The sequence below is a fragment of the Canis aureus genome, chromosome 16, assembly GCF_053574225.1.
Source record: "Canis aureus isolate CA01 chromosome 16, VMU_Caureus_v.1.0, whole genome shotgun sequence".
NCBI lineage: Eukaryota > Metazoa > Chordata > Mammalia > Carnivora > Canidae > Canis > Canis aureus.
Window position 1 is genome coordinate 60,096,618 of NC_135626.1, and position 10,852 is coordinate 60,107,469.

Sequence of the window (10,852 nt, forward strand, 5' to 3'; positions counted from 1 at the left end):
ATGAACGGATGGGGTGGATGGAAGGGTGGCCAGATGAGAGGACCATTTTCTCGGGATAATCTCTGAAACCGCAGCAAGGGAAGAGCTGAGCTAGACAGTGAAGGCGCCGGGCCCACACCCCACGCGGCTGTCCGAGCCCTGCACCCCGTGCACCCCCCGGGTCGGCGCCGCCTTGCAGGGGAGGGTGGGGGTCTGAACGGGGAACAGACCGAACCTGGCCCATGGGTGCCAAGGAGCAAATCACCCTCTGCCCCTTGCAGGAGGCTCACTGGGGGGGGGGGGGGGGGCGGCTTTGATGCGGCTGAAGCTGGCGGTGCGCGGTCGGAGGGAGGGTTTCATCTGAGAAGGAGACCAAAGGTGGGGGGGCCGGCCTCCCCACACCAGCCCCGGCCCAGGGCAGGGCCTACCGTGTGCTCCCCCTGGGGGAGCGATGGCGAGAGCCCCTCGAGCCTGCAGCTATTTATAGCCTGCGCCTTTTCGTTTGTTTGGTTTTTTGGCTTCTGTATCCCAAGACCCCGTGTGCTTTGTTCTGCCCGAAGGGACACAGCTGCCTGGCTTTGGAGGCCGCTACTGCTGAGGACCCCACCTTGCTGGTGACAACAGAAAGCCACTCTAACACACACAGCCACACACACGCGCACACACACGTGTGCACTCATGAGCGCACACAAACCACACACTGGAGCATGCACACATGTGAACACACATACATACACATACTGGAGCGTGCACACATATCTGCACACACTCATGCACACACAACCACACATGTGCACGCTCATGCATGCACACACAGCCATATACTGTATGTGCACATTAACATAAGCACTCGGAGCCACATACACATGCTGAAGCCCGCACATACTGATGCAGGCACACGTGCACTCATGTGTACACATGTGCACAACGTGACCACTCCCTGGTCAAGGCCCTGCTCTTCCTCCCCCTGTTTCAGGCACCCCCTCACTTCCAGCCCCCGGCATGCCATCCACCTCCCCTGACCTGAGCCCCATGTTTTACCCAGAAACTTGTCTCTGAAAGGCCTGCCCTGACACCTGATTTTAAAACCCAAATCCAAAAAATAAAATAAAATAAATAAAAAATAAAAACCAAATCCTTTCCTTCTGCAGAAGAAACCCTGAGCAGATCCTAGAATACAGTTAAAAATTCTTTTTGTGGGACGCCTGGGTGGCTCATCGGTTAAGCATCTGCCTTTGGCTCAGGGCGTGATCCTGGAGTCCCAAGATCAAGTCCCACATCAGGCTCCCGCATGGAGCCTGCTTCTCCCTCTGCCTATTTCTCTGCCTCTCTTTCTCTCTCTCTGTCTCCCATGAATAAATAAATAAAATATTTTTAAAAATTCTTTTTGTAGGGATATCTGGGTGGCGCTGCGGTTTAGTGCCTGCCTTTGGCCCAGGGCGCGATCCTGGAGACCCGGGATCGAGTCCCACATCGGGCTCCTGGTGCATGGAGCCTGCTTCTCCCTCTGCCTGTGTCTCTGCCTCTCTCTCTCTGTGTGTGTGACTATCATAAATAAAAAAAATAAAATAAATAAAATAAATAAAATTCTTTTTGTAACCAAGGACCTGGGTGGTGGACACTTGTCATCCGCCCCTCATCCAGCTGGGTGCTGGTGGGGTGCATGCCGGCAGCGTCCCCTACAAGGTCAGGGTAGAAGTCTCAGGGTGATGGAGGGTATTTCTGATGGTCTGAGCTGTGGGACATGCGCAGGCCAAGCTGTCCCCTGAGAACTCCTTGGAGCACGTCAGTAAAGGCAGAGGCTCATGTTCTCGGAAGCTCTGAACCCAGAGGAGAGAGCTGGGTCCACCCAGAAGCTCACCTATGACACCCAGACCCTCTTTAGGGGTTTGGATCCTCCCATCAATGGATGGACAAGTGTGGCCACATCCGCGAGTGGGGATGGTGACCCAGGAACCCCTGCAGCCACTCCTCCAGGGAGGCATTCGTGTCCTGCAGGTGAGCCCCCGAGACTCACAGACACTGACACCTTGGATGCCCGGCCCCAGGGCAGCTGGTCTCGCCGGCCAGGGACTCACTGGTGTGAGCGACAGCAGACGGAGTGAGGGCAATGACAGGTACTTAAGACATTTATATAATAACCAGGGTCTTTCTCCTCTCTTCCTTCAAGCCCAGGGGTGCACGTGTGCCTGTGCATATGTGTATGTGTGTGCATACATGTGTGTGTGTACATCTGTGTGCACGCATGTCTGTGCCCATTCTGCACTACTTTCGATCATTTCTTCCTCTGAAGAAAAGAAAAATGCCAAAATACATATCCACCCAAGCTCGACCCCTCTGGCGAGAGGTCCCACAAAGATACAAGAGGCCAGAAAGCTGCTGCTGCCTACCCACCACCCACCTGAGTCTCACACCCTGGCAGTGGGCATTGCCCGCCCACCAGCTAGGCTCAGGCCAGATGCTGGAGCAGGAGCAGCTGGGCCCAGATGGGCAGATTTCTCCTCTTCCTAGCTAGGAAGCTCCGGGCGGCCTCTTTAGGGACCAAGCAGCTACAGCCAGCTGGGCTCAGGGGCTCAGCCTCCACCTAAGGGCCTGAAAGAAAGCTGCCCAGTGAAGATCCCTCTAGGCCTCTCACGGTTAGGATGAAAAGACAGTGGAGCCCTACGGCAGCCAGAACTTCCGCTCTGATAGGCCTGGGTTCAGCTTCTGCTTGGCTGCTTAGTAGCTGTGTGACCTCAGGCAAGTTCCTTAACCTCGCTGTGCCCCATTGTCTTCAGGTTAGGGAAGGACAGTAACGTCAGTACGGCCTCCTTGGGTTACAGCACGTGGCCTGACACAGAGTAAGGGGTCATTAATGAAGATAAATGAAGATATTGCTGCTTTTATTTACAGCTTATTAGGTGGCAAACAGTAGGATTCTACTCACAGCCAACCGTACCTGGTCAGCGACTCAGGTCACCCCGACTTCCAGCCCCACCCACTAAGCCGCGGCTCAGCCTGCCCCCCACGCAGGGCCAAGGGGACACAGGCTTCTGCTCTGGCCTGGTCCCCCCATCTCCCAGCTTCTCCCTCCAAATCCTCAGGCTGCTGCACGCTCACACTGGGCTGGGTGCACTCTCCACCCACCTGCACCTGCAGTTCCCAGCTTCAGGCGTGCATTCCCCAGGACACACAGTGAAGTCGAAGGGACCTGTTTCCTTTCTTTCTTTCTTTCTTTCTTTTTTTTTTTGAGATTTTATTTATTTATTCATGGGGGGGTGGGGCAGAGGCACAGGCAGAGGGAGAAGCAGGCTCCATGTGGGGAGCCCGACGTGGGACTCGATCCTGGGTCTCCAAGATCACGTCCTGGGCCGAAGGCAGGTGCTCAACCACTGAGCCTCCCAGGGATCCCCCAGAGACCAGTTTCCTGCTGGGGCTGCCCACATCACCCCTGGAAGGGACTCCCCGTCCCTGGGAAGAAGGGTTACGCTCACCAGCCCTCTTTAGTCCCCTTGTCTCTGTTCACTGATGAGCCCAGAGAGGATAAGCAAGTTGCCCCAAGACGCACAGCAAGGCGGTGACGGAAGATTCTCAGGGTTCTGAGTTCCAGCCTTGGGTCTTCTCCACCAGAGCTGCTTCCCAACCTAATGACCAGAGGGTGAAATGCGCCATCAGTAAATAAGAAAGCCCCCTGCCCCCATCCTGAGGCCTCCTGAGAGCTGCTCACTCGCTTCCCGCTGTCTTCCCACTGTGGACGCTGGCCCATGTCCTCTCCACCTCGAGACGCTGCTGGGAAGACATTAGCCGGAGTCGGGGGTGGGGGGCAGGCGGGGGCCGGGGGGCCGGGAAGACTGGACCTGGCTGAGCCACTGTGAGCACCAGAAGTCACAGCCTGGCTCCCTCCCACACGGCCGTCCTGTTCCGGGCACCTGCTGTGACCCCCGCCCAGCAGGAGGGCCCCGGGGGATGCGTGGCACAGCCTGAGGTCACAGGAGCACGTAGTCGTGGGGACAGGTACGTGGGAAGCGCCTTGGGGACCCAGTCCAGCACCCTCATTTCCTCTGTTGGGACCAGTGGGGAAACAGAAGGCGCTTTAGCCAGACACACCCTCAGGGACTTGATCTCCCCTGAGCCCACAGGGGCCGTGGTGGCAAGGAGGGCGGGTGTTGTCACCTGTCTGCCCAGTGTGGTCCTGCCCTCAGGAAACGGGCTCAGAGGCAGGTGTCGGCCACATTCTCGGTGTCCCCACCCTCCCTCCTCCAGGACAATGTCACCAACAGCACCTGGGCAGAGATATCAGGGGAGAACATCACAGACCCAGGTGGGTAGAGGGCGTCCGGTTTGCCCAGTGGGGGCTGCCTGGAGGAGGAGGGCTGTGAGTCAGGTTTGGAAGGAGAGGTACCAGGACTAACCTCACTTAGAGCATCTCTGCCTGCTCAGAGAGCAGCCGGCTGCCGGATGGCGTCCCACGGCCATGACTCCAAGAGACCATGTGACCTCTGAGGTGTCCCGTGCACACCAGGCTGGGCAAGGGCCTGGGTTTGGGGTGATTTCTACAGTGTATCGGGGTGTCATAGGTGAGATGAGATGGACACTCTTCCTCTGACTCGTTGTCACTATTCCACGGTGACCTTCTCATTGCCTTGGGCAGTTTGAGATTCCAGGAGCTGGGGCCACCCCAGAAACTGCAAGTTGGGGACGCCTGGGTGGCTCAGCAGTGGAGCGTCTGCCTTTGGCTCAGGTCATGACTCCGGGGTCCTTGGATCGAGTCCCTCATCGTGCTTCCCGCAGGGAGCCTGCTTCTCTCTCTGCCTGTGTCTCTGCCTCTCTCTGTGTCTCTAGTGAATAAATAAATAAAATCTTAAAAAAAAAAAAAAGAAAGAAACTGCAAGTAGGAGGGACAGAAAAATGGGGGGATGCCCAGGGCTGGACACCCCCTTCTTGTCCGCCCTTACCAGGAGTGTGGATTCCCCCATAGGTCTCTGGGTCCCAGATCCATCATTCTGGGGGGAGGGACTGTCCACAGCACCTGCAGCCTCTTCACATGTGCGCGCACACACACACACACACACACATCCCGGGCTCACTGGGCCACCAACACGGTGCCTTGGCTGAGGGAAAGGAGAAGGCAAACGACCCATCTGGGGCTTGTTCAGCCAGGAGCCTGCCTAAGGGCAGCAAACCGCATCCCAGGCGCTGGAGGGACCTCATTCCAGTCTGGAAAGCAGAGGAGGGGACTCCGAGGAGGGCCAGAGCCCACAGCCTGCCGTGGGGCCCGGGGGCTCTGTAGGCCCAGCCCAGCTGCCAGGGGAGGCGGGGTCCCACGGCCAGGGCCTGGGGGAGACCTGGGCCCTCCGGCCTAGCAGCACCTCTCTCTTTGGGTCAAAGCTGCTGTTGGATCATCAGGTGAGCATGTGGACTGTGTCCCCACTTGTCCCCGACTGGCCCACCTGGGAAGCCCCGTTCCCTGAGCCTTGATTTTCCTGCCTGCGGGTCTATGGCTGGAGGAGGCGACGGCCCCTTCTGAAAGGCTTCCCTGAGAGAGAGCCAGCGAGGAGGACACCCACAAACCCCCCACGGCCACCCCCGATCCCGCAAGCCCAGGAGTGGCTCTTGCCTCCTGTGATCCTCGTCTGCGAGCCCGGCCCTTACCACGGAGCCGGCGGCCTTTATCCTGACGGGGGATAAACTTCATATTTAAATTGTGGTCCATGCAGACGACGGAATATTATTCAGTGCTATAAAGAAATGAACTATCGGGGGGGAAGAAAAGAGAGAGAGACATGAGCTATCGAGCTGTGAAAAGACATGGAGGAGCCTTAAATGCACATCAGTAAAGGGAGAGAAGTCAGTCTGAGAAGCTGTAGGATTCCAGCTGCAGACATTCTGGAAAAGGCGGAGCTAGGAGACAGTAAAGGGATCGGTGGGCTTTGGGGGAGGGAGGGAGGATAGGAGGAGCACGGAGGGTTTTTAGGGCAGAGGAACTACTCCGTGTGGCACTACGGTGGCGGAGGCATGTCATTATACACTTGTCCAAGCCCCTGAATGCGCAGCCCCAAGATAACCTTGTGTAAACCGAGCACCCTGGCTAATCACAGTGTATCAACATTGGTTCAATTATAACAAATGTGTCAGCCTCCTGTAAGATGTTGATAATAGGAGAGAGCTGTGCATGTGTGCCTGGGGGGGGGGGGTGGAAAGGGAGGTATGTGGGAACCTGCACTTTCTGCTCAATTCCCGAAACACTCTAAAAAGATAAAGTCTACTCATTAAAAAAAAAAAATGACAAATGACATGCAGCACACATTTTGCTCTGTGTCCGTAGTAGCTCTGTCCTGTTCTATGTTCTCGAAGCGCCGGGGCCCCGGGCCCTCCCAGGGCTGGTGAACAACCAGAGAGACCACCCTGCTCCCAGGGAGCCCTGTCTTTCATAGTCAAACCAACCCAGAGCCCCCGCACCCCAACCAGGCCCTTTACTGGCCCTCTCAAGGTCTCACGGGGTCTCACAGGCCAATACTCCTCTGTCCTCATCACCCCAGGGCCGGGGACCAGATGACAACCTCTCGGGGGTCCACCCTGGAGTCCACCGGCATGATCCCAGCTAGCCAATCCCAAGCCCGCTTGCCCCGCCTCGCCCACACCTTCCCCTCTGTCCTTCCACCCTGTGATGGACCCACCGAGCCGCTTCCCCTGTGGCCCTGCAGGGCATGGGGTGCCACCCCCTCTTGGGATCTCTGAGTCTCAAACCATCTTTCCAACTGCAGTTGACCCTTGTGTTTGGTGCTCACCCCACTTGAGTAACAATAAAACCTACATTTGAAAACTGTGGTGACCTGGGGGCCAGCACAGCGAGAGGCACTGAGCAGTGTACCCCCTCAGGACTCTGGCTGGGAAGGTGACCTTGGCTCAGTTTCCAAGGCAGCACCAAGAAACTCTAAACACAAAGGAACTCGAGCCTGCAGAGTGGGATGAGATCCACAGTCTCCAGGGCTCCTGAGATTGGGAGCAGGGATGGAAGCCAGCCCCTCATTTCCCAGCTGAGTAAACTGAGGCCCAGAGAAGGAAGGGTCCACCCAAGGTCTCTGGCCTAGCTTGTGGCCCATCTCGCACTCGGCTTGTGCAGGAAGCCACAGAAGCAGAGTGTGGTCACGTGTCCCCGCGCCCCGCCATCCAGCTGGGGGCCGACACACTGCCCGTTCTGTTCAAGTTCCTGGAGGCCCAGGGGCCAAGCAGACAGCATGTCCGGGGGACCTCCCTCTCCTTCCTGCTGCTCAGCGTCCCGTCCTGGGACCCTGGGGACAAGCAACTGGCACCTAGCACTGACATGCAGGAGATCCCCTCTCTGCACACAGCCAGCCTCCTGTCCCTCGCCCTGCTGAAGCAGCAAAGCCAAGAGATGCTCCTGGCAGGGTGGCCTTGGAAAGTGGCTGCCTGATAGGGGAAGCCGGCAGTCGTGGGCAGCCCAGAAATGGATACAGGGGGACCTCCAAAACCTAATGAGGCCAGAGGGGAGAGCAAAGGGCACCGGCATATCAGATGGTGGCCTGAACCCCAACGGGCCGGTGGAGAGAGGCTCTGGGACCCAGAGGGGGTGTGTGCGCCTCAGGGAGTGGTGTCCTCCTGAAGGGTAGTTCCTTAAGTAGCTGCTGGGAAAGTCACCAAGCAGCACCCAGACCGGCAGGCGGAAAAATAAATGACCCCATAGGGCAACAGCAGGCAGGGCGCCTGGGTGGCTCAGTGGGTTGAGCCTCTGCCTTCAACTCGGGTCATGATCTCAGGGTCCTGGGATCGAGTCCCACATCAGGGGGCTGGAGAGGTGGGGAGTCTGCTTCTCCCTCTGCCCTGCCTCCCCACTTGTACATGCTTTCTCTCTTTCAAATAAATAAAATCCTTCATGCTCGCTTCAGCAGCACCTATACAAATAAATAAAATCTTTTTTAAAAATTAAAGAAAAAAAAAGGAGCAAGGCTAGTAGGATCCAGCTTTCCAGGAGAAAGGAACTGGGGGAAGTGCCGACTGATGGGTAGTGGATTCCACATCACTCCAAAGACTGCTGCTCCCTGAGGTGCTCTGGGCCCACACAGGACATGACACGGGACACTCGCTCGTCCGGCCACATCTACCTCACGTCAGAGTCGCTGGTGCTGGGTTTGGGAGGTTTGGGCTCTCTCCCCGCCCTGTGGACACAAGCCCAGATCCCCAGCCGAGCCCTGTTATCTGCGCCCCTTTAACTCAGGCCACACTGTGGGCAGCTGGAGAGGTCGGTGTCTGTGGGACAGGCAGCAGGGGCCCCGCTTGCTGGCACAGTGACACCTGGACAAATGCCCTTTGTCAGGAATCCAGCGTCCTGGGTGGAAGGAAGGGAGGTGGCTTAGGCCCATGGCATATAGAAAGGCCCTCCTTCTTCATGCAGGGATCACACAGCTGTCTGCCCCTGACTCGGATTTGGGGGGACGCAATCCAGCCCATAACAGTGTCCCAGGTGACTGATGAGAAGAAGGAGGCATGAAAACGTCAACTCAAGTCACAGTACTGGTGGGGGGCAGAGCAGGCCAAGGACCCGGGGATCCTGAACCCCGTGCAAGTATTTCCCTCCACGCATGCCGCATCTAGTGGCGCGGAGACCACAGGGCCCTGGCTGCTGCCCTCGAAACTGCTGGTGGGAGCAAAGTCATCCGCACCCACAAGGCCTGGTGTCAGCGATGACAGTCCCAGCCCGCTGCTGCCACAGATCCCACTGCATTTCCCCCTTCATCCAACAACCAGGCTGGACTTTACGAAGGATGTAGCATCTGGGAGGGGACTGTGTGATCAGCTAATTAAATCTAATGAATTACGTGGCCACAAACCCAGTGGGAAGGTCCCGCACGGAGGATGCATGGCCCGAGCCCAGAGTCTGTACGGGAAAGATTGATAACTGCGGGCGAGCGCTTGGAATTCAGAGCCGGCTCTTTGTTCCACGTCTTCTCCCAACATCAGAGAGATTAATTTGTTAGCGTAAACAGACTTCAAACCCGGGATTCGTCTCTGAACACGTGCCCCTGACTTGGCGGTCCTGGCTCGGACTGCCCCAAGCCCTCGTCCTCCTGCAAGCAGGTGAAGGCGCACACAGGAAGCAGCGGGTGGTGGGGGAGGCACCTGCCTGCCCAGGTGCCCACATCCTGGTTCTGCTCCCGCAACCCAAGCCAGGCCGGCGCCAAGCGTGGCAGAGCCCGAAACCAAGGGAATCGCTAGGGGCAAAGGACACGGGCTCCCCGTCCTGCTCCTCCCCACAGCCACCACTTTGCAGGAGCCCTGTGTCCTCGCCAAAGAGGACGAAGCTGTGCCCCGTGGTGCCAGGCTGTTGCAGAGGACGTCCTTGTAGAGATGCTCACCCGGACCAGCACACTTCCTCCGGATCAGTGGATTGGCTCCCTTTCCTCCAGAATGGCCCCTGCCCTCTGCCCAAACCCCTTCAAGGTCTCTGCTTCCCTCACCCCTGCAGCCAGCCACCCCGCCTGCAGAGCCCATCCTCAGAAACCCCTCGCTCATGTCACAACGCGGAGCTCCTGCTCACACCCTTCACCCTCCAACCACACACGGCTCTGCCAAAACTTGTGCCTGCCTGCCCTCTCCCAGCCACCACGAGGGCAGCTCTCGGGCCTTGTGTCTTGAACACGCTTGCCGCCACCACCATTGAGCTTTCTCTCCCAGGCAACCCCTCTACTCCTGCAGAAGCCAGCTGGACCATCTCTGCCTCCAGGGAGCCTCCCCATCTTCCTGTGGACTCCAGGTGCCCCTGGACCCCAGTACAGTTGAGTAAATACTGAATGAATGAATGAATGAATGAATGAATGAATGAATGAATGAAAAGTCTTGGCTGCTTAACAGTGAGCCAGTCCAAGGGTGGTGGGAGTTTACAACACATCATCAGAGAAGTCTCCATGGCTCTTGGGAATCAATAACCAGCCCCCACCACCCTGAAGGGCATCATTTTGGATAAATGATTGCCACCTTGTCGTGTGATCTGGTGGGCCCAGAAAAGAGCTGCAGGCCACGGTGACAGAAGAGACACAGTTCCCACCTGGGCTGCCACCCGCTCTGTCCCCTGATGTAAATCCCTGCTCAGAGGCTCTCCCCTGCATTCTGTTTCCCGGCAATCTCCAAAGGACAAAGGGTCTTTCAGGAAATGGGTCAAGCTCTTCTCTGTTCAAGTATCTCTTCACATGTACAGCAGGAAACCATCCACAGGACAAAAAGGCAAGCTACTGAAGGGGAGAAGATATTTGCAAGCGACGTGTCTGATAAGAGGTTAACATCGAAAATATACAAAGAACTTAACACAACTCGACATCAAAAAACAAATAATCCAGTTTAAAAATGAGCAGAGGATGTGAGGAGACATTTTTCCAAAGAAGATGTACAAATGGCCAACAGCATATGAAAAGGTGCTCCGCATCACTAACCGTCAGGGAAATGCAAATTAAAGCCACAGTGACATATCACTTTACACCTGTCCTAATGGCTAGAATCAAAAACGCAGGAAATAACAAGTGTTGGCGAGGATACGGAAAAACGGGAACCAGTGCTGCTGGTGGGAATGCAAACTGGTGCAGCCACTTTGGGAAACAGTATGGAGGGGGCTGTTAAAAAATTAAAACAGAAATACAATACATATGACCTAGGGGCGCCTGGATGGCTCAGTGGTTGAGCACCTGCCTTTGGCTCAGGGCGTGATCCCGGGGTCTCAGGATCGAGTCCCGCATCGGGCTCCCTGCATGGAGCCTGCTTCTGTCTCTGCCTCTCTCTCTCTCTCTCTCTGTCTCTCATGAATAAATAAGTAAAATATTTTTTTAAAAAAAGAAATACATATGATCTAGTAATTCCTCTACTGGGTATATTTGCCCAAAGGAAA